The sequence below is a fragment of the Protopterus annectens genome, chromosome 3.part0 (assembly GCF_019279795.1).
Source record: "Protopterus annectens isolate FY-2018-M chromosome 3.part0, PAN1.0, whole genome shotgun sequence".
In the NCBI taxonomy this organism is placed as follows: Eukaryota; Metazoa; Chordata; order Ceratodontiformes; family Protopteridae; genus Protopterus; species Protopterus annectens.
This window is the reverse complement of record NC_056731.1, coordinates 892,728,503-892,756,360: the sequence shown is the minus strand read 5'-3', so window position 1 is coordinate 892,756,360 and position 27,858 is coordinate 892,728,503. Positions and strand designations below refer to the sequence as shown.

The window sequence follows — 27,858 nt, the reverse complement described above, 5'->3', positions numbered from 1 at the left end:
TGTGTGTGTGTGTGTGTGTGTGTGTGCATATATATATATATATATATATATATATATGCATGCATAAGTTACGCATGCATATATATGTGCTATATGTTTAGTATTAAACAAGTTTAAGATATTTTTCATTGATACCTTTCTGTTTGGCATCATGTGATTTCATTTGTATATACAAGAGGGGAGGGATTGTGTTTGTTCTGCTGAAGTCTGTTATGTTTGTAAGATGAAAGTGCTGCATTTTGATTGGTGGTTTTCTTTGACCATTGGATATTATTTTTTTGTTCCCAACATAAGAGTTGGGCAGTAGAGAGCAGTCAGGGTTTGAAAGTTTTGGAGAAGCAATGACTGCCAGTTACCTTTTCAGGTCCAGTGTGGGCAACGCATTACACACCTTGCAGGACATGAAGAATAAGTTAGATGTGTTAAGTGTACTGGCTGCCTTATTCTTGCTGATGGGTATACTCTGACTGGAGGAATACATTAGGGGCTTGCCAAAGGCGAGTTTATGATTATGCCTGCAGACCTGGTTTGTGGTAATGTTGGATAATGTTAATCTTCAGACTTGGATTGAGAACTTGGGGAAATGAGGTACATGCAGGCAGTAGTTATTTTTAATTTGTTTATGGGACTACTTCACAACTCTACAGATTTTGTTAGAATATCCAGATTTTTGCCTCATATTTTTGGTCCCGTTTTTCATAAAATTGTGGTTTTCTGGCAAATTAGTGACAAATCATTAAAGACTGAAGTTAGAACAATAATGGCAGACATTTGAGTTTGACTTTAGCATGAATTTTCTGAAGGGTATAATGTGAAACCTGTTATTCTATCAACTTTAAGTTTGTAAGAGCAATATTTTAAAAATATGCCTATTTTTGGGCCTTCGTCTAACTTTTATATATGGTTTTGTCCAGATTTCTTGCTCTAATAGTTTGGGAGGTATGAGAGAGTCCTCCGCCTTCTAAAGTTTTGCAACTATGGGTAATGCTGTTTTAATTTTCTGAGAGAGTTTAGACAGAAATTTAGCAGGAGTGTGTGCAGCATTGCTCAAGTCTCACAGCTTCAACGCAGTCACTCAACAAGTAAATAGCAAAGCTGAAGGCTTTTGTTAATATCAGACAAAAGGGTGGATGCTGTGGAGGGAACCAATTCAATGACCAGCTGAAGAGTCTTGTGTGCAATCCGATCCATGTCGATGTTAGAGAGAGGGAAAAAAAAGAAAGGGATTATTAGGCCAGGTGGTGGCCAAAGCAGTTTCTTCAGATAAGTCTGCCATATTTGTTGACAACCACCTCTTCATAGGCTGTGCTTACATTTGGATTGGCAAGCGTTTGAACTCATGCTGATTAAACATGTGCCCAGCGACCATCCTTGAGATTGAGCATTGGGGAGGTCTTGAGCACAAGGCTAGGTGGTCATTTAAGTAGGAGTTGGCACTGGATTTACCTAATGTAATTTCTGAGGCTGACCTCAGGTTTAAGGAGTCTGCCTCTTTCACTTCTCCTAGAATTAGGGACTCTCAGATGAGAACAGAGCAGTTTTAATTAAGACCTTTCATGCTCATTGGACCTTGGAGCTGTATGGCCATACTGGACTTGTATCCAGATCCCAGTCCATCGCACAAAAAATGATCATACAAGGAGGGGCGGTTGTAATTTTTCTCTGCCCTCAGTAGAGAAGTTCTCGACAGTGGAGAAGCAATCCTATCTCCTTAAAATGGATTAATCATTTTTGTTATGCACTGTCACCAAGGGACCAAGCACCTATTGACAAACACAAGTTAAAGAGCATTCAGCTAGATGAGTTAGTAGTTCTGGTGTTTGTGTAGAGGAATGTATCCATTGTGGGCATTTGTGCCATGGCTATTTGGTTGTCTCTGAAAACCTTCTGTAAACACTACTGTTCTTATCTTCATTCGAGAAGTCAAGCTTAGGCTTAAGATTTTTACTAGGTAGCAGCCACTGCAGAAGATTCTTGAAGTAAGGTGTAAGAAGTGTGATTACTTGTCATGTTATCTGGTCTTCAAAAGGACCCTTTGTAATAGGTATTTGTTACTCTCACATTTGTTTTCCTGTTGTTGGACAGGTGTTCTGTCTGCCTCTGATGTTGTTTACTCTAAATACTGCAAGTTTGCAATTGTATGTCCTTGTTGTTGTTGTCTTGTGTTTTAGACACATTTCTCATGTGATCCGTGAGGGCAGAACTTGGTAGTATTGAGTGGAGCTCTACCTTAATTTTTGGAGCAATTGCAGGGTGACACTTATGACTAGTGGAAAAAGTCAAATGCATTTATCATTTTATTTTACTTGACAATGGAAATACACTTGTATGCATTCATAGCCTGAGCCTAGACAGACTGATGACTGGCAGCAGTTTGTAGATCCTAACACATAGCCAGTTTGTCAGTTAGTATAGGCTCTTCTGTGTGAGTAACTGCTCTGTAGGAGAAGTGCCTTCATGTAGACTATGCTGGTCTGTTCAGGTTTCAGGGAAGTACATTTTTTTGTCATTACTGATGTTCAGGTAGAAGTGGTTTGCTGTTTCTCAGCAAAGGATTTCTTTTGACTGATTGCCCATGCAGCTTGTGGCAGTGGACTAATAGCTTCAGTGTGAACATTTTTACCATAACAGATAGGCTGGCAGAAAGAATATGCACAAAGTACTGAGAATTTGCATGCAACTAAAGAGAGAAAATGTGGTATTTTCATAAAGTAATTTGGCATATTTTGCAAGTAGGTGTTCACCGCATGCCACTAACATGAAAGTGGCATTTCAGACTCAAAGATGTAACTTGATAAAATGGAAAGTGTCTATTCACATAGACTAACCTTGACCTTTTTACTGATCTGTTACACTGGGGCTTAAGAAAGCTCCATTGAGTATAGTATGTTTATACTGTGACACTGTAAGACCACCATAAAAGATTTATGGCATCATCTGAAAATAAGAAGATAATGGAATGTTTATGAGGATTTCAGGATAGACATTGACAGACGTGATTGGTTTGCAGTTTTGACAAAAAAAAAAAAAAAAAACTCTGCTTAATGAAGGTCACTTGAAGGAGTAAGATTCCTGACTGCCATGGTATCTGATGGCTTTATGCAGGACTGTATCCTCAGTATTTGTAAAAACATTTTAGGTTCGTGGGAAGAACATTTCTCTCACTGGCATATCTTTGTTCATGTACCAAACATCCTCAGTCATTCAGGGCACCTGTGTTATTAACCCAGAGTCCTTTCACATCAGTGTTCCTGTCGTTTTGAAGCTGGCACATATTTCAGACTTGCAGTCCAGGGAGCAATCTTCCTGCTGGGGACTGGATATAGTTTTCAGGAATACAGCTACTAAAATAAATGCCACATTGCTGTACTTCTATTCTATTCCATTCCATCATCTCAATCTGTTTTATCAGTTCAGGGTGGTGGGGTGGTGATCGGCAGTAGCCATGTCTCTGGTGTGAGCATTTGGGAATAGGTCTGAATGGCAAATATTTAAGGTGAGGCTAGAGATTAGTGAGGGTTTACGTTTGGTATATATTAATGAACTAAATGGGTGAGTTGTCAGAATAATGGGCATAAACTGCAGAAGAAGTACTTATTTCATTGTTAGAACATCAGCACATACTGTCTAAAGTATTGATGAGCTCTCATTTTAATCATAAAAGAAGGGGTGTCCTAATCTTACGGAAATAATTAAGAATACCAGAGACCGTGGATTCTTACTCAAGCGGTGATGGTATGCTTGCATAACTTGTAATAAATTTAGATAAAAAGATGTATACTTTCATCAGTATTTACTGGATACCTGGTATTGGTACAAGGTCTGTGAAAAAACATTTAGAAACTGTAATGCTGCTTTCTATAGGTGAAATACTTTTAGCAGGTGATTTAAATTGTATTTTGACTTCCACTGATACTATAAGCCCTAAAACGTTTAAACTCTCTTCAATGGCTAAGCATTTAAATAACCATATAAAAGCCAGAAATTTAATTGATATAGGTTGCATAAAATCCTCTGCTTTAAAATTTTCTTAATACTCTTATAAGTTTTGGTACACAGACTAAAATAGACCTAGTTTTAGTAACCAGTTCTTTTACTGTCAAAAATAGATACTGTATTGTTGGTCAATCACAAATGACAATAAATGTGCAGTTAAGTTTCCAAATGGTCAACATTCAAAATAAATTGTCAAAATAAAAATAATATAGATAAAATTTCCTTCAAGGAATTTTAAGACCAAGTAATAAATCTTAAGACAAATAAAACACCAGGATGGCCTAATCTAAAAATTTTTATAAGCTTTTGCCTGACAATATATTAATTTTACTTAATACATTCCTGGAAGTTAAAACCACAACTAATGTCCCTCCCTCATAGAAATATTCTATTCTATATTATATCTCCCATTTTAAAACCTGATAAAGGACCTAAACTATGTACATCATATAGAGCAATCTCTTTGTTGAACATAGGCTATACGATTTGTATGTCTATTTTAGCAGGTAGATTAAGTAATATCCTTTCTGATTTAGTTCACTAAGACCAAACTGGTTTCATTAAGAATAGAAAGGTGCAGGATAATGTAATAAGATTGCTTTCCTTAATAGACTTTGCGAACAAAAAAAAAATAATGAATTATGTACGATAACCCTTGACATAGATAAAGATTTTGATTCTTTAAGTTAGTCATATCTATTTAAAGTTTTACAAGAATGTAACTTTTGTTTAGATTTTATTACAGTAATCAAAAAACTCTGCAAAACCTCTTCCTATTTAAAGATTGGCTCCTTTTTATCTAGTCCATTTAAGATATTAAAAGGTACTAAACAACGGTGTTCCCTTTCTCCATTACTTTTTGCTCTTGCCATAGACCCTCTTGCAAATCGCATTAGAAATAACAAGAATATTGAAGGATATAAAGTTTCAGATGAATTATCCCCTAAGAAACAAATGTTTGCTGACTATCTATTAATACATTGTGATGGTATTGAAAACTCAATAGATCATTTATTGAACACTTTAGACTCCCTTGCAAATAGCGCAGGATTAAAATTTTAATCATAACAAAACTCAAGCTCTTCTAATAAATAAGAAAGTTACCACAACATTGAAATCTAGCCGGAATATTAAATGGGAGGGTTCGCTCATTAAATATTTAGTTGTCTTCATTGAATCTAATTATACAAAATCACTCACGACTAATTATCAACACCTAATAAATTTGATTGTAAGTTTAAAAGATAACTGGAATAGACTGTTTTTCACATTTGATGCTAGACTAATTAAAATATTATTACTCAAAATTCTATTTATTAGTCAAGTGTTAATACTTCCCCACCTATAAAAAATTAAAAAGAAATTAAATAATTTGCTCAGGTTTCTTTGGTACCCTAAAAAAACAAGAATTTCATTACACTGGCATAGTGCAAGCTGGGAGGAGGGGGTATAGGATTTCCAAATATTGATTTGTATCTGCATTCTGCAGTTAATACAGTGTTATTATGGAATAATATTTCTTGTACGTCCTTTTGGAAGTTTATTCATGAAATCTTACTATTAAACAATAATAAAACATTACTTGAGCCATATATTCAAAATATATGGAACCTGAAAATATACATGAAAAATGAGAAATGGAAAATTGTTCTCACTCCTCTTATAAACCAGATTCTATTAATGTTTAAAAAATTTGTTTTCTAATCATTTCATCAAAAACTTATTGATTACTATTTTCAGTAATGAATGTTTAATTTCTTTTGATGTAAAACAAAAGCTAGGTTTGAGAGGCGATGTATTATATTGGAATCACTTTCTCTCTCTTTTAGTAAGATTAATTCTGCAGACTACCTGATTGTTGGATATATCTTACAGAACTGTCATTGGCTAGACATCCAGTCTTGCAAGGAATTGATACATAAGATCTTAACATCACTAGACACATACAATAAGAACACACTTAAAAGCTTAGATTTCATCTCAACCATTAATAATAGTGGCTTTAAGAACACATCATATATATCTAAAATCTATAAAATTCTTAGAAATGACTTTATCAGGACAGACCTTTCTTTCTGGCATTACTCTACAAAAGTAAACAATAATTCACAATAAAAGATAAAAAAAACTCTGTTTAGAATCTGCAAAAGGATCCACATCTTCCCTGTATTAGAGAATATATACATGGAAATGTTTACGTAGATGCTGCCTAACACCTCATAAAATCGCAGTAATAGATAAAGATGAAGTAAAATGTTGATGTAGATCATTAGATGCAGATTGGGTGCATATCGTTGTCAGTTGTAAAATAATTTCTCCATTTTGGTAAGATTTTAGGTATTTTTGTAAAGCAGTATGGAATGATAATTGCATAATCTCTGATTCTCTTGCACTTTTTAATGTACCTGTTCCAGAAGTCATTCCTTTAAACCAAGTATCTTTATTGTGGTCAGTTCTTTCCATAGCAAGAAAAACTGTCACAAAAATTGGAAATCAAAGTCTACTCCTTTATTTAGATCTGAATGTGTTCATGTAGCTAAGTCTACATGTAACAATGAGATTGCTACTATAAAAATGAGAACAAACAATACAAACCACCAGTTAATTGCTTGGAAGAAATGTTTTTCCTTTGCATGTATTTTGTTATGGATACTGTATATAGTTTATTTTTTACATCTGTTATTATATTATTAAATTATTGTTTTACAAAATGAATACAAACATTTTAATAAAAAACACAATTACCTTGGCAGTAGAAGCAGAGATGATACTGGATACCACTTTCATTCTCTGTCTGCCAGCAATGCATTACAGCACACATTGTGTGCAGACCTTTTGGCATATTATTGTGGAAGAGGATCTTGTGTATGTGAGCCAACATTAGGGCAGTTCTGGTCTTTGAATTGCTGTAATGCTTAGATTGTGTAGATGTTGTATAGATGTTGCACCACTATCCTGTCATATTTTAAGCAGTTGCTATGTTGAATAATTTAGGTATTTACACAACTAACATACATGTAATAACTAAATGAAAGACCAGAGAAGTACTTTGTAATGCAGGCTGTGCAGTATATAGACCTTTTGGAAAACCTTTTTGTTTCTTTAAAGAGTGATGAAAAAACTTCCGACAGTGTTGTAAACTGAAGTTGTAGTAAGTGTTTATTAATATTAAGCATATTTGATTAAGCTCACAAATGACTGTCAGTTGATACAGAGGTTGAGGTGGCAAGCTTTTGTTTCTGCAGTACAGCGTTTTATTCCCACAGCCGTCATTTGCCACCTGTGTGAATTTGAGCAAGTCACTTAACTAGCCATTGGTTTCAAGCTGCCCCTTTAAAGAAACTGTGTCCAGTGTCCCACATGGTGTTAGTAGTAGTAAACAACAAAAATAATAAGTCTGGCTTTGTGGAATAGAGGATTATAGCCTCATGTATGACCACGTTCGATTGATGGTGGAGGAGTCAGGCCTCGAGAGTAGGGTGAGAAGGAGCTATGACTGTCAGCTTGGCCATTTCAGGAGGAGAGGTGGGATTACTGCCTGTAGTGTGGGGCACTCCCCCAGTGATAAGGCAATGCTGTGTTAGCTCAGAATATTCCAGTAGAATTTCTTATAGGTGGAGGTTGAAACTGCCAAATGCTGCATACAGTGATAAACATGACATCAGATGACATCAGTAAATCTGATTAGTTAGGGTTGGTAAAAAAATAAATAAAATAACCCGCTCACAGCCATCAGAACATCTTGATATCTTAACCATCCCCCTTGGGGTGGTTCTCCTGTCCCCCCTCGAGGGGCTGGTGGTGGTTCAGACAGACAAGTCGGACAGGTATTAAAGATTAGGTTAGAGCTTGTTATACATTTGTTTTTGGTAGTTTTCAGACTTGTGTGTTTTTGGTGTGGGAATTTGGGCTGTTGGTAACATGGCATTTGGTCATACTTTGAAGACCGAAAAGCACCACTTTGTCCTTCTAGTACTTTGACTGAATTTTCTTTATATAGTTTTTGATTTATTCAAATGTTTAGCCTTGTGTAGGTGCATGCATGTGTGCCATGGTATACACTTAAAGTGTACATGTTTTGTGCAACACTGGATTTTAAATGGTGGGGGCTGTGATGTCTACTATGGTTTTCATTTATTGAGCTATATAGTTTGCTATTTTTTGTTTCTTTTTCAGAATATTTAGCTAGCTAAATTAGTAATTTTATTTGAGATGAAAAAGGTATGTTGCTGAGATGCATGTACTTGTCCCAGCGTGGCAGTTTGGGAGGCCAGATGTGTCCTGAAATTTGGTGTACAATTCCAAAAGTCCTGACTGTACACATGGATGTATATTGTTTGTTGAGTGGCGTATGAGCAGCCTTGAATCCTGTCTTCTTTAAAATCTGTGATAATGATCAAAGCTACAGACCAGGGATCATTGACTTAAGTAGCAGTAATTCATTCACTATATACTTTGAGACATATTAAACTCTATTTTAGAATATTAATTCAATGACTTAACTTCTTCAGTAAAGAAATAGCACAAGTTCCCCCTACCTAGTTCCATTTAAAAAGAGCAAAAATAAAGCAAGCATTCATAGACTGTGCATTATGTAATCAGTCATATCTGTATAGAAAGTTTGTTCATTCAAAATTTACATTAAAGATGAAGCTTGTTTGCAGTGCAAACATTCCAATGTTTTTAGTAAGCTAAGTAAAGAAAGGTATCCTGTTTGTCAGTAACAAAACAAATACACAAACAGCATTTTGCCTGTTAACTGTTTTACAGTCCCGCACTGTGCATGTTGACAAGTTGCAACACACATTGGGTTCACTTCACATTTAAAATAAGCCCACAAAACACACTTGCGGCCTAGCACAAATTTTGCAAGTTAAAGGTACATGTCCGCAGAAGGTTAGTGTCTGCATCTTTTTTTGTTATTGTTTTGTTAACCAGGTTAGATCCTACTGAAGAGAATCATTACAGAAGAAATACAGTGTTAGCCAGTAAATCGTTTCAGTAAAGTACATTGAAATACTCGAGTGCACAATTACATACCATATATGTGGCATATATTTAGTCTCTGTTTTGGTTTCATTGTAGTTATTCTGTGCAATAATTTTATAAAGTGAGCACAAATAATGTTGGATTCTAAAACAGTGAGATGAACAATCAGCATGTTTGGGAGTTAGCGTAGTTGTTAAGATGTTTACCTCACAGACAAGAGGTATAGGATTTTGCTTTTCACACAGAGAAATTGATTAGGCTTAAAATGGCCCACAGAGGCATCTAGTTTAGCACTCACCTATGAACATAAAAAAATAGATTGCAGAATGCAATATATGAAAAAAATCAGATGAATTTCTTAGTATTAAAAATAGTTAACGGTTTACATTTTATATTTTATGCGCACACACAAACATATGCACATATATATATATATTTAATTTTATATATATATATATATATATATATATATATATATATATATATATATATAGTACTTGCGTATTATCGCAACCAGATTTTTGCGATCGTAAAGGTTGCTTCCCGATAGTGAAATGTGTCCGGCAAGATTTTAAAAATGGGAGACAATGTGTTTTCTTTGACAAGGAAGGGTCTTTCATGCAGGGTTATGAATAAAAATTAGAAAAATAGTGAACTGTCTATGCATGCACTTCCCTGGCGGCAGCATGTCATTGCATCTTCCCGGTTACTGAAATCACTTCATGATTACACGTAGTAAGAGTACTTTCCCAAAACATCTTATTGCCGGACAATGCTCTCTTCTTCCTGTACTTTGTGGCTGTTAGCAACCGTTTTTTTTTTTTTTAATTTTGACCTGAAGATGTCTTTACAAATAGTACTGCCCCCCCCACCCAAAAAAAAAGTGACCAAAACCATCATTACAGGGTCTGCCTTTGCCTTCTCTGAAGGCTGCTTCCTTCCACACTGTCAAAATAATCCGTTCGTCAGAACAACAGCAGGCATTCTAATTCAAGCGTGCGTGTGTAAGGCACTCTGAAAACACGAAGCGGGTTTCCTCAAATGTTTGTCTTCTCCTTCACACAGACCCTGTAACGGAAAGCTAGTCTACAACAAATAAAACAGACCCTAAATACCACCTTACAGTGGTTTGTGGCCTCGTTTGTACAGAAGTATTGTAAATTCGCAACCGCGAAAATCTGGTTGCGATAATACGCAAGTACTATATATATATATATATATATATATGTATATATATATATATATGTATATGTGTGTATATATATATATATATATGTATACATACATATACATACACACACACATACATATATATATATATATATATATATATATATATATATATATATATATATATATCCATGCATCCTCAATCCCTTTATCCCATTTTGCACATGGGGTCGGGGTGTCCCTTCAGAAGAACAGTCATATTGAGCCAAGGTTTACACATGCGCACACAAATATATGCGTCTGTGTATATGTTTTTTTTATTTCTTTTTGTGTTCTTACATTTCTTAAGCCCAGAAAATAAGGGAATTACTTGCAGACATTTCATTACAACGGCTGAGTTCGGATTAAACTGCAGAAAATGGAATGTTATCTTAGTATTTAACTACTTGATCCTGAAGCACAACCCTTCAAAGAAGGAGAGAGAGAACCTTTTTGTTTTCTTTGTCCATATTTTTGATAGCTTCAAACTAAATAGTTAAAGTGAAATCTCTAAAGTCTCCTTTGATAATAATCAGTAGAAAAGTGGATTTGTTGCACTTGTCAAGGGAGAAAAGACGAAGTTTTAGGTTGGAAACTTAATGGCACACTTACTTTTTGAAGGCCAGATGCAAACCAGAGTGGTCATTGCTCTTTATATCAGCAAGGCAATATATTAACGTCTCCCACGGTGTAAAGATCTCTCTGCCCACCAAAAATATGGTAGTAAATAATCCAATAGTTTATGTACGAGCTGTATAGACGCCTTGGTTATCTCCTAGCCGCAACTATTGGATTATTTACTAGCGTATTTTTGGTGGGCAGAGAGATCTTTACACCGTGGGAGACGTTAATATATTGCCTTGCTGTTTTTACTTTTTTATACGTTATCCACGGTGACATGGCGGGAACTAATGAAAATATTGAGTTGGACTACCGTCCGAATGCTATTATGCGAGATGATGAAACCAGCAGAGCAATGAAGAAATGTAATACTGATCGGAGAACTAACACGAACAGACAGGCAAGTGGTAATGCTTTACTTAATACACTTGAAAGAGGCGAATGCCTGAAGAAGAAAATGCTAGCTTGCCTCACAAAGGAAGATAACCCACTCATGTTTTACGAAATGGAGGGGGAAGAAAAGTCAAACAGTTACTCTGTAGATATTATACAACAATTGCAAGTGGCTATACAGAATTTAGAGACTGATATGTTGAAGTTAAAGCACCTCACTACTCAAAGGCAACACTTTGAGGTTTGTCTGAAAAGAAACATAGTGCCTAGAGGCTTAAGAATACTTAAAATGCCGACATACAGTGATCAATATCCTGAACTTCTTACCCAGTGGCAGAAGCTGAATTTAGAACTCAGTAAAAAATACATGCAATTGTTACTAGACTTTTTCAAACCAATAGAAGATAACTTAATAGTTTCAATATTGGCTCAACAACATGAAGTCAGTATGAAATACCCAGAGCCACTAGTGAATTGAGCTATCACTAATATGCCAGATGGCATTAATGTATATGAAAGGAGACTCTTACAACAAAAGAGAAACAAGATGGACAGGGATGTCAGAGACTTTCGTACATCACAAGTATTTGCTTGGCCTAGAGTGCCTTGCAGTACTCCTTATCAGACGCCTACTGTAGTTAATTCTGACAATAGGAGGCCCCTACAACAGCGGAATGAGTGGCCGAAGCAATCTGTCGCATCAAATGTTCAGACTGAAGATGATTCAAGAACTGTACAGCTAGTGGAAGGTGAGCAAATACACTCACAAATATTTGGAGATGAGGGACTAATTACTGCAGATGACCCACCTGACAAGTCATTACATCCTTCTACTGCAGTGATAGAAACCCCCTCAGTGCGACCTAAAAATAACAAGACAAGCATACCCATTCAGTATGGTCTACAACATGAACCAGCGTGCCAAGAAAAAATTTTTCACAGTTCCCCCTCCCCATATCCCTAGGGAGGGGGGAGAAACCAGATCGTTCAACCAGTCGGGGGAGGCAGAAGCGCAAGCTGTCAGGGGACAAGACCCCAAGGGCAGACACTCAAGAAAATGTGGAACAAATAGAAGCAAACCTAGTGTGGAACATTTCTCATAGACCATTAGACATACATGAACTGAGTTTACTCAACAAGGGTTTAACTTTCATTCCTACAGCGAATAGCAGAATTACTGATGTACTCACTGACTTGAAACTATTTACTAGGAATGTGATGCTTAGATTTCAGTTTGGGGATAACATAAGTAGTATTCAACGACCTCTGAAGAAACCGAGCGAATATGTACCTCAAAATCACCCCCTTATAGAGGCCTTTTACAAAATGGTGGAAGATGATGTCTATGAACAGTTTGCTACTAAGAATAACAGACAAAACAAACTTAATAACTTGTCTTTTCATGAGAGGCAGGCATTAGTAAGACTTGGATCAGAAAAGAACATAGTCATGAGACCAGCTGACAAGGGGGTCCATTGGTAGTTATGGACACTCTCCACTATTACACTAGTATGTGTAATATGTTGGCGGATGAAAAATACTATGGAGTTATTACCAAACAGCAACTTGTATATATTAAACAGAAAATAGCTAGCATCATCACTGATCTAGAGATGAGTCAAAATATAGACAGTGAATTGGTTAGATATTTACGAGTAGAAAATCCCATGATTCCCAGTATACAGGGCATTCCTAAAATACACAAACATGGTACCAATCCCCCAATGAGACCGATTGTCTCTGGAGGTGGATGGTCTACAGAACCTTTCTCCCTCTATGTTGAAAAATATTTAAGTCCAATCATAGAACAAAACAAACACATTCTGAAAGATACTAAACGATTCTTAGGAGACCTGTATCAATATTTCAGTTGTACACGAATGACACAAGATAAGATGTTCGTCACGCTAGATGTTCAATCATTGTTCACCACTATTCCCAATGTGGATGGAATATTAGCTATGAAGAAATATCCAACAAAACATAGTCATTACTCAGATGAACACACAGACCTCATAACTATGTTCATGGAGGTTATATTGGAACATGATGTCTTTGTTTATCAAGACAATTTATATATACAATGTGATGGCGTGGCTATGGGCACTTCTTGTGCCAATAGCTACGCCAACATGTTTTTGGCTATGTGGGAGGAAGATGTATTATTCCAATGTGCATTACATATCTCACATGTGCATTTCTATAGGCGTTTTGTGGATGACATCTTCCTCATTTGGGAGGGCAGCTACCACCACCTCTGTAGCTACATAGATGTGATCAATAATTTAACTTCTTATTTGAAGTTCACATTTGAATATTCAGTGGATCGCATAGATTTCTTGGATGTATTCATAGAGAGAGAGTGATGGATGATCAAGTCAACACCGGGGTTTACAGGAAAAGTTGTTATAGGAATGCCCTTTTATATAGGACAAGTATGCACCCATATAGGACAAGTATGCACCCGCAGTTTATTTTTAACAACATAATGAAAGGACAGAGTATGAGGATATCGAGACTTAATGCAACACAGAGGATTTCAACAGGAAATAGACAGTTTTAAATTTAGACTTACACAGAGGGGCTATAGCCAAGAAGACATGCAACATAACTTGGATGGCATACATGACTTAAGGCTCAATAGAGCTGCCCCGTATTATTCTAACCAAATTAATGAGAGTGACCATCGATGCCAATACCAGGCAGACTAGATTTCCGATGTATTACACAAGTGATAGGAAAGACATCATAGACATAATTAATAAACATTGGCGGATTCTGACCAGCAATGAAGATATAGCACATATAATAGGGACAAAACTAACTTTTCAGTATAAAAACAGATGTAATCTAAAAAGATTACTCTGTTACCAGAATGACAGACATACTAGTGATATTTGGATGGGAACTAATCAATGTGCTAAGTGTAATTATTGCAGTTACATAAATAATGGGAATACATTTACGCCCCAGATACCAAACAAGTTTTCTCTTTCAAGGTTAATGCCACTTGCAATACTGACAATGTAGTCTACCTGGCTAGTTGCGGAATATGCCAGGCGTTTTATGTTGGCAAGACCAACAGGACACTCAGAACTAGGATCAGAGAACATCTATATGCCATCAGAATCCAATATATAAATAATGCCTTGGCTAAGCACGTTCAGAAATGTGGCCAACAGCATAAGTTTACTTTTATGGTTATTGACAATATAATTCCATTAGTCAGAGAGGGTAATATTTGCAATACCACTGAGAGGAGAGAAGTTGATTGGATGATAAGATTCAGGGCAGATAAAGGCAGTGGCCTTAACGAGAGAGCCTCTATTAAACCAGCGCTTAGGGCAAGACGCTATAAGTAATATGAAGTCTATGTTAACTGTATACAATTTATATAACCTTGGTTGATTCGTTGTATTTAGAACACGGATGAAATAGTGTTTTTTTACTGAACAGCTGATGGTTTAGATAATATGATTTAATAGATGTTAATGTCATTCATACATTTTTTAATATGTTTTTTATAATTTAAATGTTTGAATTTTACTGTATGAATATTATATATACTATGAATTATAATAATGACTATGTTATAGTCAGACCTGTCTATAAGGTGAGATCTGAATGCATGGTATATATATAGCATTATTTAAACACAGTTTCTCTCGCTAGATATACTTTTTATAGGCTCCATTATCATGATGAACAGTTCATAAAAACTAGATATAATTAATTATCTGTATATATTGATGTAATTACCAACCTAGAGATTATGAAATATTTATCGCTTCATGAAAGCGTATAAGTTTGCACACATATCTATATACAGTTTGATTTTAGTCTTTTGCACATCGCGAGGGCAGTGATGAACATCGTGCCCATTAGATGTGTTGAAATTATTCAAAAGTGAGAGTTTCGTAAAATAAATTCTACAATGGTTTAGTATGAAAATGCTTTGATGCACGGATTGTGCAGACCATGAAGACTGTATATTAGGTTATGTGCATCATCGTCTGCTAATGTTTTCATTTACTACATTCATAATACGAGGTAAGGCTTTCTGCTATGTTATATCAACTAGATATTTGATGAAATGCGCAATTTCATTGGCACGAGTTTTTATTCATCTATCTTATATATACTGCATTAATAGAAGTAAGTAAATATTTGAAATAATCAATTTGATGCCAATTAGAGGTTTTTAAAAATATTTATTTACAAAATTATTTATTTTTCGATAATGCTTGTTTGATCAATCAGCATAATTCATTATCCACAGTGCAATCAGTATATATTTATTTATTTGTTCAATGAAGTGTGAATGTTAGGTGTGTTTATAGCACGTAATTGTACATTAATTTTGATTTTGATATATATATATATATATATATATATATATGTGCATAATATTCAGTGGATTATTAATCACGCATATGCGATTTGGCACTATATGAAAAGTGATGTTATGCACAGAAAGGTGTAGATGTGGATGGACAAACATCGTTGTTCATTGATTAATTTTAATTTGTTATATTCTTGATTTATTAGTATAGACTATTTTGGAGAATTATACACGCTGTTACAAAGTACACCATCTGGTGGAGCAAGACGAGGGTCCTTATGGTAACGCGTTTTCCATTGGTATTGCAATCTGCAATTCCCAATGGATTTTATCACAGTTATTTTTGCAAAGTCTAAGCTACATATTATGGACTGTAATAGTCTTGTTCTGTTTTTGTTATTTGTTTTTTGTTAAGTGCATTTTCAATTGAAACTTTGAAGGCTTCATGCTATATGTTTAGCATTTGTAAAGTTGTTCATTGATGGTAGAAATAGATTTGACAAATACTCCTTTAATATGATAATGACATGTATTTTCATCAAGCATGTGATCTATAAAAAGGTGATTAGTTGGATTTTGAAAGTCAACAGTCTGATGAAGCCATAGTGAAAGCGCTTACCGATTTGTTACTAATAAACAGATTTTTTTCCTTTTAAGAGTTATGGAGTTTTAAATGTTTATGTCGATGCTTTATGTACGAGCTGTATAGACGCCTTGGTTATCTCCTAGCCGCAAATATTGGATTGCTCTTTATATATTGAATTATGGTCATTTTGCTGTGGATGAGTAAATTTGGTGCTCTGTATGTATTGTTTTCTAATATAGTTATTTGTTTGTAGTTTAACTAGATTAGTGTATTGATACAGGACCCTTTTCAGCCACATCCCGGGCCATGTGGTAACAAAAGACAAGAAAATACAACAAATGTATACTGGCTCGCAAGTACAAGTAACAAATATATGCTAAATTAAATGCAGCTAATCAGTGATGATAATGTTGTTGTTGTTTGTCTTTCGGCTTTTCCCGGTTAGGGGTCGCCACAGCAGAACCCTGGTCCGCTAATGATTGGCAGTAAATTTTAACGAACGCCGAGGTGCCAGCTCAATGTCCAACCTTCAACGAAGGCACGCCCATTTACGCATGTCTTTCGAACACCCATCCAACCACGGGGGGGACATGCAGACTCCACACAGAGGGCACTCCCTGCACTCGAGCCGAGAATCGAACAGGAGAACCTCTTGCTGTGAGGCAACAATGCTACTGCTGTACCACCGTGGTATGATTTAATCAGTGATGATAATGAATGAGTGATTATTAAAAAAGGGCATGTTGTTTTGAGAGTATGGTATAGGAGCTGTACAGACTCGCAGGAAGAGAATAGCTCTGTAGTTCATGTAATCCTGCATTATGACATGGTTTGCCTTGTTAAAAGTACTGAACCTTTCAGCAGAGTTGTGTCCTGCAAGACCATGGATGTTTATTGAATGCCTGTTTGCGAGTTATGTCAGTTGAACATTTGAGCCTGCAAGGTGTAATTTCTTACTGTTAAATGTGCTTTTGTTATTTTTGATAGTTTATTATGTAGTGATATAAAGAATACCAATTATGTAGTAATAGAAAAATTGTTAATTGGTATTTTTTATAAACAGAAAACTCAAAAGCACTGACGTTCATCTGTATTTTAGAGAGAGCTGGATCTGAAGTTGAGGGTGTAGCTAACAAACGTGGAGGAAAAATCAGAGCAGTGTCATGCAAAAATTAGTGTTTGGTGACTATAAATAAAACTTGTTTGCTAGGTAGGTAGCATAAGTAGGAAGAGAGTGAGCATGTCTGACATTTCTGTGGTCATGTCTGAGAGCGTTTGGCCATTTCATATTAGCTGCCTTTGGGTTTGTTCACTGTGTCTCTTGGTAATTTCTGTTCTAGTATCTGTAGATGATGAACACAGAATATGCAGTTGATCCAGCTGTAGATTCACCTTTATTTTCCAAGCCTGATCCAGAGACCATTTCCCAAGGACCAAAGGGCATTAAGGCTACTGCTGCCAAAAATCCTACCTCTTCTGATAGAGATTCTAGAGCCATGGACAGATTGGGTAAGAAGGTATACACTTCTGCTACTTTGGCCATTAGGGCTTTAAATTACCAGTTTCTTATGCTAAAGTACCAGCAGCATATTATGGGACTACTTAAACAGAAAATGATGATTCCTGACTGTGCTGAACACAAAGAATTACAGGATTTAATGCATTCTGCAGAACAAGTTGGTAAACATACTTTGCAATGTGGTTTTGACTCTTTAGAAGCATCTTGCAGGACTGCTGTCCTGGGTCTGTACTTAGAAGGCATGCTTGGCTTAAGGAGCAAAACTTGCCAGATCATGTTAAAGCTAAATTGCTGGATGCTCCCTTAAACCAAGACCACCTGTTTGGCAACAAAGCAGAAGTCGTCCCCAAACAGATGAAGGAAAAAGCTAAATCTATGCAAACTGTTAAAGATTTCCTGCAAGTACAGCCTTCCAGATTTAGTAGGCATTGGCCTTCAAAGAATTGGTCCTTTCCAGTCTCTTCCAGGCCTTCTCAGTCCAAACCCAGGAACAGCAGACCACCTAGGTTACAGTCTCAGGCTACGCACAGACCTAAACATTGGGGGGCTCCCACTTCCAAAGCAGGGAGTAGTAAGACACCCACCTGTGGAAAAATGGCACAATAACTTAACCTTAACCCTTCCAAGCCCTGCTCAGCTGCCTGCTCCCTTAGGAGGAAAGCTTGCCTTGCATGCAAAAAACTGGGAACTCATTACCCAGGACAAATGGGTTTTGAATATAGTTTCCCAAGGATACAGATTCCACTTTCACACCCTACCAACCCCAAATGGTTGGCCAGACCTACCCCCAAATCAGTGGGCAGAGGCCCAACAGCAGGTTATCTCTCTTCTAAGTATCAGGGCTATTCAGCCTGTCCCAGCAGAAGAAAGGGGACAAGGTTTTTATTCAAGACTTTTCCTGGTACCCAGAAAAGACAGCTCCTGGCATCATATCCTGGACCTCTCTATTCTAAACACCTTTTTGGTAATCCCAAAATTCAAAATGCTAGCACTTCAATAGCTGCTTCCTCTGCTAGGCAAAGATGCCTGGTTGGCAACCTTAGACTTAAAGGAAGCTTACCTGCACATTCCAATAAGGGAATCTTTCAGGAAATACCTACGCTTCACGGCAGGCTCCATGCACTATCAGTTCTCTGCACTTCCCTTTGCACCCAGGGTATTCACAAAGTGTCTAGCTCCAGCCATTGCATTTTGCAGGCAGAGAAAAATTCAAATTTACCCATACTTGGACAATTGTCTGATTCAGGCAGAAAACCAGGACTTGCTATTAAAACATCTGGCATTCGTAAAGAAACTTATAATCTCTCTGGGGTACACAATCACTCCAGAGAAACAAGTTTATCTGGCAACCTACTTCAAACTATTGGCCACAAAGACCCAGCTATCTGCAAGGAAAATTCTGTAAGCCCTGGGGTTTATGGCATCTTGCATTCTGCTAATTCCATATGCAAGACTACATATGAGGAAACTACAATGCTACCTAAAAAGCCTATGGTGTCAACATTCTCAGGACCTGGAATCAATGATTCCTATCATTCCTTGTGTAAAGACAGAGTTCCTTTGGTGGGCAGAGGCCTGCTATCACAACAAGGGGCTCCCTTTCACTCTACCCCCTGCCGCCCAAAACCTAACAACAGACTCATCAGACTATGCATGGGGGGCTCACTTGACAGGACAGTGCATTCAGGGCAAATAGAACCTAAGACAGATGCACTTGCATATCAACCAAAAAGAAATGTTAGCTGTACAGAATTCCTTGACAGCCTTCAAAGACCGCATTCTTCCAGGACAATTATTGGTAAAGACAGACAACACCACAGTTATGTGGTACATAAACAAGCAGGGGGGAACCCACTTGTACCCTGTCTGCAGACTAGCCATGGCTCTGTGGAACACAGCCTTGAGCTACAAAGTGCACCTGCAAGCTCAGTTCCTGCCAGACAAGCTAAATTCACTGGCAGACAACCTAAGCAGAAATCTCATGGACCCACATGAATAGAAACTGGAACCAAAAATATTCAACCTCTTGAGGAACAAATGGGGGACTCCATAGGTAGACCCGTTTGTCTCCCCTCAGAACTACCAGTTGGACAAATTCTGCACAAGGACTTCCCGCAGTCAAGCCTGGAAAGTGGATGCCCTGTCCTTTACCTGGGAAAGCCTCTCAGTTTATGCCTTTATCCCTCTGCCTCTCCTCTCGAAGGTTCTGCAAAAGATCAAACAGGACAAGCCAAGGACAATACTGATTGCACCAGACTGGCCATGCCAGCACTGGTACCTCCTCTTGCATAGTATGACACTACTGGAACCATGGCACCTGCCTCAGACCCCTTCCCCTGCTGTCTCAGCAGGTGGGCCAGATTCTGCACCCTCAGCTTCAAACCCTGAACCTTGCAGCCTAGCTAATTCCTTGAGCTCTCCAACAGCATCCCTCAGTAAGCAGGTGCTAGATGTCATTCTGGAGGCAAGGAGGCCTAGTACTAGAAAATCCTATGCTGAAAAGTGGAAAAGATACTGTTCCTGGAGCCAAACTCAGGGGATGGGCACAACGGTGCCCAGCTTACCTCACATTCTTCAGTACTTAACAGAAATGCTCCACAAGAGCCTATCCTTCTTGTCAATTAAAACACATGCCTCTGCCATTTTCAGCACATTATAATACTGATGAAGCACCCCTCTTTTCTCACCCTCTGCTAAAGCAATTCCTTTGAGGGCCAAAAATTTAAGACCCTCCCAGGAGAGCCCCTACTCCAGCCTGGGACCATAACTTTGTATTGGAAAAGCTCACTCTAGCTCCCTTTGAGCCAGCTGCAACTGCAGAGTTGAAATTCCTTTCTTGGAAAACAGCCTTCCTTCTAGCCATCACTTCGGCAAGAAGACTGTCTGAATTACAGGCCCTTATGGCAGTGGAACCCTTCATTATCTTCCATGCTAACAGGATTTCCCTCAGGACCAATCCTTCCTTTATGCCCAAAGTGGTGTCTAGTGTGGCCCTAAATCAGTCCATTCATTTGCCTGCTTTTTTCGCTAATTCACAAAACAAAGGAGAACGGATATTGCACTCTTTGGATGTGCTTAGACAACTTTGATTTTATTTGGACAGGACTAAGCCTCTCAGAAAATCTGAATAGCTGCTAGTTGGCTTTGCTGCAGGGGCAGAGGGGAAGGCCATTTCAAAGCAAACCATTTCTAAATGGATAGCCCATTGCTATAAGTACAATGGAAAACCTACACCACAGGGGATAAGATCACATTCCACCAGGGCTGTGCATCAGCCTTTCTCAGAGGAGTCCCTATCAGGGACATCCTAGAAGCTATCTGGAGCTCTGTACATACCTTCACCAAGCATTACCACATGCCTATTTTTTCTAAATCCAGAGCTGATTTTGCCACTGCAGTCTTGCAGGGCTTAATAGCTGGCCCTAATGCTCTCTAACTTCCTCCTCCCTTCCTTAACTTTGGGAATCAACCCAAATGTGATGACTGCAACAGTGAAACACGAAGAACATAGTACAGTTGTGTACATTTACCATAAATGTAGATGTTCGAGTGTATTCACTGTTGCAGTCCTGGTTACCCTCCCTCCAGCCCCCTGACTTCTCTTAGCTCTACCCTTCCTTCTTGTTTGGTGTATTTAAGCTTTCTGGTGTATTTGTTTTTTGATGGAGGTGTACCATAAAATATAATTGCTTCCCATTGTAGGGGCACCTGACATCTGGGGCAAGAAAAACTGATTGTAATGGCTTCGGCTGCATGTTTTATACCCCCTGACGTCGTGGGACAGCATCTGATGCAGGAATCCAAGACTCTGTTATTCAGGCCGGCTGAGGGCTGCCTGCAGGCACGTAACCCAAATGTGATGACTGCAACAATGAATACACTCGAACATCTACATTTATGGTAAGAGTACACAACTGTACTTTTTAAATATTGCTGTTCTAAACTTCAGTTGCTGATATAAAGTTGTTGTGTTATCCTTCAGAAAAATGCATGCTATGAAGTCTGTAATTCAAATTTATCTCTTAATTTAGTGACTTGGATCCTCAATGACTTGCCAGAAAACCTCAAATTTTATGAGGAACAGACCGAAAATATGATGCACAGTGAGATGTATGAATAGTGGTAGCTTTGTGAACTGTGCTACAAAATAAAAAGCTAAGGTTTGCCTCCCACCATAGCTGAGAGTTAGTCGTAAGTATGTATGGTTTTAACTAGATGGTTAAGAGAATAAGTATGTGTTTACATTAGTATCAAATGAAGAGCAGAGTTCCTTTCTGAGAATGTACTGTTTAGAACTGATTGCAGTAAATCATACCTCTCACTGTGCATCATATTTTCGGTATGTTCTTCATAAAATTTAGAGGAACAAATAAGAGCACATTTTCAGTTTATGCCATTACCCAGAGTTTGTCATTCTATAAGAGGTAAAAATACTTTAATTGATTCACAGCCTGAGAAATAGATTCCTTGCCCCAATCTGCCTTTTCATTAGAGAATCCAGAATATAAATATAGAACCCACGAATGTAAGCAATGTAGAACTCATTTAATTCTTTAAAAACTTTTGAATCATGAGTGCTATTTTAAGCTGGTCAGTAGTTTGTACTAGTTGAAGCGGTTTTAAGAGTGTTTAGTGTATTGAGTATTTCAAGTCTATGGAGGAAAATCTGGCACTTGCTGGTTAGCTTCAGAGTCGGGGAGCGTATACCTTTCGATGGCTTTTCTGTGTGTGGTGATCTTGGCACAGAATCTCCACAGAAGTGATCAAGTTTTGTAGTTTTATATTCATTTATTAACAAAGTGGTACAGCAGTTAGCATTGGTACCTCACAGCACTAAGTTCTTTTAATTCACTTCTCATTGTGGTGTCTGCATGTCCCACGCATTGCAGCCAAACTGAGTTTTGTTGGAGGTATGTGTGGTTAGGTTGCTGTTGTCCAGAATGAGCATTGTGGCTAATGATCATTGCTTGCTTGTTAGGCTCTGTTCTAGGATAAAGTGAGTATTGGAAAAAGAATGAATGGTATTTATATTTTTGAGTGAGTATGATTTAGCTTTTTTTTCCCCTTGCAAACACATTGTGTTAGCTTTATTTATTTATTTATTTATTGTTGTTGTTGAACGGGTTATCCAGCTTGGTTTATGGCTCATTTTCATTGGCAGCCCAGGGAGATGAGGTCCAGGGATATACTTTGTGTGGTGAATACATAAAACAATATTCTACACTGATAGTCGACTATTAGAGTAAACTAGTAACTTTGGTGATTACTTAAGGCAGTACAGTTTGGACTTGCTTTTTGGTTAAGCTTTGCTCGGGACTGAGCTAACAAAAAGTAGCAGTGAAATAATCTGGGACTGCTTCAAGCTTGCCTAGATCTCAGGTGCAATTTGTTGGGAATTTAAAAACTGACTGAGATACTAGAGGAGTAAGTAATCCTCATGATTTAAACAAATCCCATTTCATCAACGGAACACTTATTTGAATGCAACCCTTTTCATGAGTCGCTGTGACCTTGGGAAGTTAATTATATGTAGTAAGGGGATTCAGACAATACCATCCCTTCCCGTCACATGGGTGTATGTGGAAAGCTAGTTACCTACCTCAACCATAGCAGTATTTTTAATGTTTTTTCACACTGCTGGGTGGTGGTTAGCTGTGCTGCAGTTCTCCTTCCATACGCATTCACACTCAAACTTATACCTATGGCAAATTTAGAGTATTCAGTCCAGCTACTACATGTCTTTGGAGTGTGGGAGGAAACTGGAACACCCGGAGGAAATCCATGCAAACACAGTGAGGACATACAGACTCTGCACAGAAAGCATCTCAGCCAAGAATTGAACCAGGGAACGTCTTGTTGTGAGGTAACAATGTTATCTGCTGCACCACTGTGCCACCCACAACTCTGAAGTCTGCTTGGCATATAAAAATGCCTATGCAAACAAAAATCAAGCAAAATCCTAAACCTGTTGGATTTTGTTACACGCTTGGGAGACATACAGATGTTCTTCCATTCTTCCCTTGTAAATTGCTTATCCAGTCTCTCTTCCCAATTTTTCAAACCTTCTCTGATTCTTACAGCTGCCATGCAGTATTTTATATACCCTACTAATTATCCATTTAACAGAATCTTCTCTTCTAGATTCAGCTGAAAACTCTGCCAGAGCAGGTCTTTCACTTATGATTTTCCTATTCTTTTTACTCTGCCTTTACTCTCTCAATCCCTGGTAGGGAAGGTAGTCTCTAGCCTGCAGTCCAAATGTCTACTTCTTGGCCTCATCTTATTTTGTTACCTTTCCCTCTCTAGTTATTTGCTCTCAATACCTTGGCTGCTTTCCCATTTTTTCCCAGTAAATTCCAACCCACTCTTTCCTATTCTCTGTACCCGTACTTGCAGTCATCCCCATCAGTAAAATTTCCTTTCTCCATTGTCATATTGGCCTAGTTCTTAGAATACTTTCTGGGACTTAATATTCTGTATGTGTTCTTATTTTCGTTAAAGATCTGCATCCAAAATCCCAATGTTTCCTTATCTCTTGAAACCCCCCCCCCACTGCTTCTTTGTCGTCCATTTCCTCTTTGAATTATAACCTGCTTGTGTTGTGCCTTAATTTTGTGGCTCTAAAATATCCATTCAAATCAGATAATCCTAAAAAAAAAACTTGTTCTATTGAAAGGATCAACTTATCCCACATTACTCTTGCCCTCTTCTCCTCCAAGATAATTTCCTTCAATTCTTTATTAATTATTGTCCACAACTTCTCCTCAGGTTGAAAAAATATGCCTGACCTGAATATAAAAATAAAGGGATTAAAAACAGACATTTTCATTACTTGCATCTATTGTCCATATCCATAAACAAGGGCTTCCATTTTCTCAGTTTTTTTGTATTTCTTTTGTTTAGTCTCTTCACACATATCCTTATCTGGCATAGCAAAAGCCTTTTTATCCATACTCCTAAATACTTAAGCGTTTCTTACCCTATAAATATTGGAATTGCTGAACCAGTTCATGCGTGGGTACATAATTTACAGCTATAGCCTTTGTTTTATCGTCATTAATTTTATATCCTGAAAAGACTTAAAACTGTCTCAAAATGTTCCATAGCACTGAGACATCCTTTTCTGGATTTATCAGGTACAAAATAATATTGTCTGTAGATAAGGTCAACTTTTCTTATGCTAATTCTTATTCTGTTATTAACTATATCCTTGAATTTCTGAGTCCCTTATTTTCTTTGCCCGTGGTTCTAAATATAAAGCAAATAAAGGGGAAAAAGGACACCCTTGACTGGTTCCTCTATTCAGGCACAACTTATTGGAGAGTAACCCTCCCATTTTAATTCTTGCCTCTGATCCTTCATATATCCTCATAGTTAATCTTATTATTGTATCTGGGAATGCAAATGCTTCCATTGCCTGTTCATAAAGTCCCACCTTACTCTGTCAAATGCTTTCTTTGCATCAAGACCCACCAAAAACAGCAGTATCTGCTTTTTGTGTTCTTCCCTCTGGATCATCATTGTTTTATTGATGTTGTTAAAGTTTGCTCCCCCCCCCCTCCTCCCACATTCCAAAGACATACATCTAAAGCATTTCTCCCTGGGCCTCTCCTGAAAATGGGCTCTGTCCCAATCAGACTTTCCTGGTAACAAATGTTAAATAAAAGAAAATAAGTAAATAATTTACACTACCTATTCCTTAAATTCCTGTCTTTTTAACAGGTAGGTGGGAAAGTACCAGTAACTCGTTTTTACTTCATTACCCTGCATTTTATCTTGCTTTTTATTGGTGCATAATCTGAAATAATTATTGGATGTTTGTCGAAGCTTTCAATTAAATGCACATGTTCCTGTGAAATATAATTTCTATGTAGTCTAGCCCAATTATTGTATCATAGGGAATATGTCAAGTCTCTGAGTTCCTACTACTAAATTCATATCTTCAATACCAAATATTTTCACAAATTACTTCAAAAATCTATCATCTTTTGTTACAGTTTTCCTTCTAGGTTTCCCAGATGCATCTTGTTCCACTCCCCACCTATAAGTAATCTCTGCTGAAAGCTGATTATTTCCCCTAAAATTTTCTTAAGCTCCACAACAGCAGTATTATAAATATATAACAACTTAATCCTCCTCCCTACAAATAGCCCACTACTACCACAAATCTACCATTATCTTTTTTTCTTCTCTTCTACCAGTATTGGACCTCCGTTAGCAATTAGTGTAATTATTCCCCTTTTCCTTCGTTACTGATATTCCGCTAAATATCAATCTTTAAATCCTCACTTTATCAAATTTACAGGCTCATTTCTTTCCAAATGTGTCTCCTGCAGCACTGCTATTTGCACTCTGCATTTCTTAATATTATTCAATACTCTTTCCTTTTGCCTATACATGTAAGGCCATTTACTTTCCAAGTCATTATGGATAGTATAGCCGTTATAATAAAAAGTTATTTTTCCTACCTATTATACATGACAGCCTTTCTGAATGTGTATTTTTAACATTTGAGTTGCATGAACACACTAATGTAAGCTGTTTCTTCACATTTCCATTTATCACATTTTTCAAGACTTTTTGTTTTAATGAAAACCCTCAAACAAAAATAGTTTCAAGAATCAAGTAGCTTCTGTGCTGCTCAGATGACATCCTCAATAAGTTGCTCCAAAGGAAAAATGGCCAAGGTCTACTTAAACCTCCTCTCCAGAAACACCTTCAGGCATTTCAGGGTGAATGGAATAAGGGTCTAAGCTAGTCCTCACAAACCTGAGGGTTTCCCCAAAACAGAATCATATGAAGAGGAAGTGAAGGGGGCAGACATCCCAGGAAACTACCTCAGAATCCCTTTACTCCTCACAGCAGCCTGTATGTAAGGAAGTCCCCCCCCCCCCCATTACATGCAAAGTGAGCACCTATGCTGTGTTATGCAAACAGGCTCATGGGACTGACACAAGCCAGGTATCAAGACATAAGTAATTTGCACATGACCACATACAACTGATGGGTCCTGGAGAAAAGACCTGCATCAAGCCCATTACAGACTTTACCCCTTAAGGGTGTAATCACAACACCCACAGCTCAAACTCCGAACAGATGTGAAAAACATATGTACCTGATATGTGGCCAGCCTGGATCAGGGTGACCTGATGGACCCTCCTCAGCCAGGACTTACTGGGCCTACACAGCACCCATGCAGGGGAGTCCTTGATGTAAAGTACTTCTAGTCCATGACTGGTGACAAAAATTACCATTTCAAGGATCAGGCTCTTTGAGCTTTGGTGCAAAACAGTCAGAGGCTGGACAACTCAAGATACCAAGGACAAACCTTACGGGGCAGGAGGAGTCAGTGGAGTTTTTCCCTTAGTCCCTTCGTATTCCTCTGTGGCAGAAAATGGATGGGGGATAAAGTTCTCAATAGGCCTACATAAGCTGAGTACACGAAGGAAGCAGGATGGAAGCTGAACATTTGAAATATCCTGCCCCTTGGACTGCTTGCTTTTGTAGAAATAATCCAATTTATATGTAGGTCTGCATGGAGAAATCTCCCACCAGTTCCCTAATAAGGAGCTCCCAAAAGATGCAATCTTTTTGGATGCAAAGTTGGCCAAAAGTTTTTCTCTTGTACCAATGACTGACATCTGCAGCAGTCCTTATGATATGCTCCTTCCCGAGACAATAAATGTAGTCAAAGTACAGGCATTTGTTTATTTGATGGTCACATGTACACTTAGTGCTTCCTCAGCACAAAGATCATAAGTTGAACTGTGTAAGTATCAAAAAAGAAAAAAAAATCTGCTGAGCTTAGGGTAATTTATGTAGCCAACATATTACATCACAGCATGCAAAAGAGTAGTTTCAGAAATTTACTCAAACATTTACTTTTTCACTGACCGAGGATGAAGCGGATGCCTACTGCTGTGTGATTGTGGAGAGTCAAATAGCTCCCTGAAAAAGATAAAATATCAGACAAATCCATTATCAACAATCCTTATCAAATAATGTATGGAAAGCACTCCCTCGCCTGGTGCCACAAGGCCATCTTTGAATAGCACACAAGTGTAACACCCCTGCGTGTCAGCACTGCACTCCTGCTCCCAGTCTGTTTCTCCAAGGTTTCGCTTTCTTCAGTGCATAATTCTGGATCTTCTTCATCCTCCTCCAGTGTTTCTTCTAGTGCAGAGGATGATTCACTGCAGCCTT

At 37.7% G+C, this 27,858-nt stretch overlaps 1 protein-coding gene across 1 annotated transcript in view; it reads left to right on the top strand.

Moving 5' to 3' along the window:
* The window catches only part of LOC122796947 (unconventional myosin-X-like), a 970,199-nt gene that overhangs the window by 142,223 nt on the left and 800,118 nt on the right, over window positions 1-27,858 (top strand). The gene's annotated exons all lie outside the window — the stretch shown is intronic.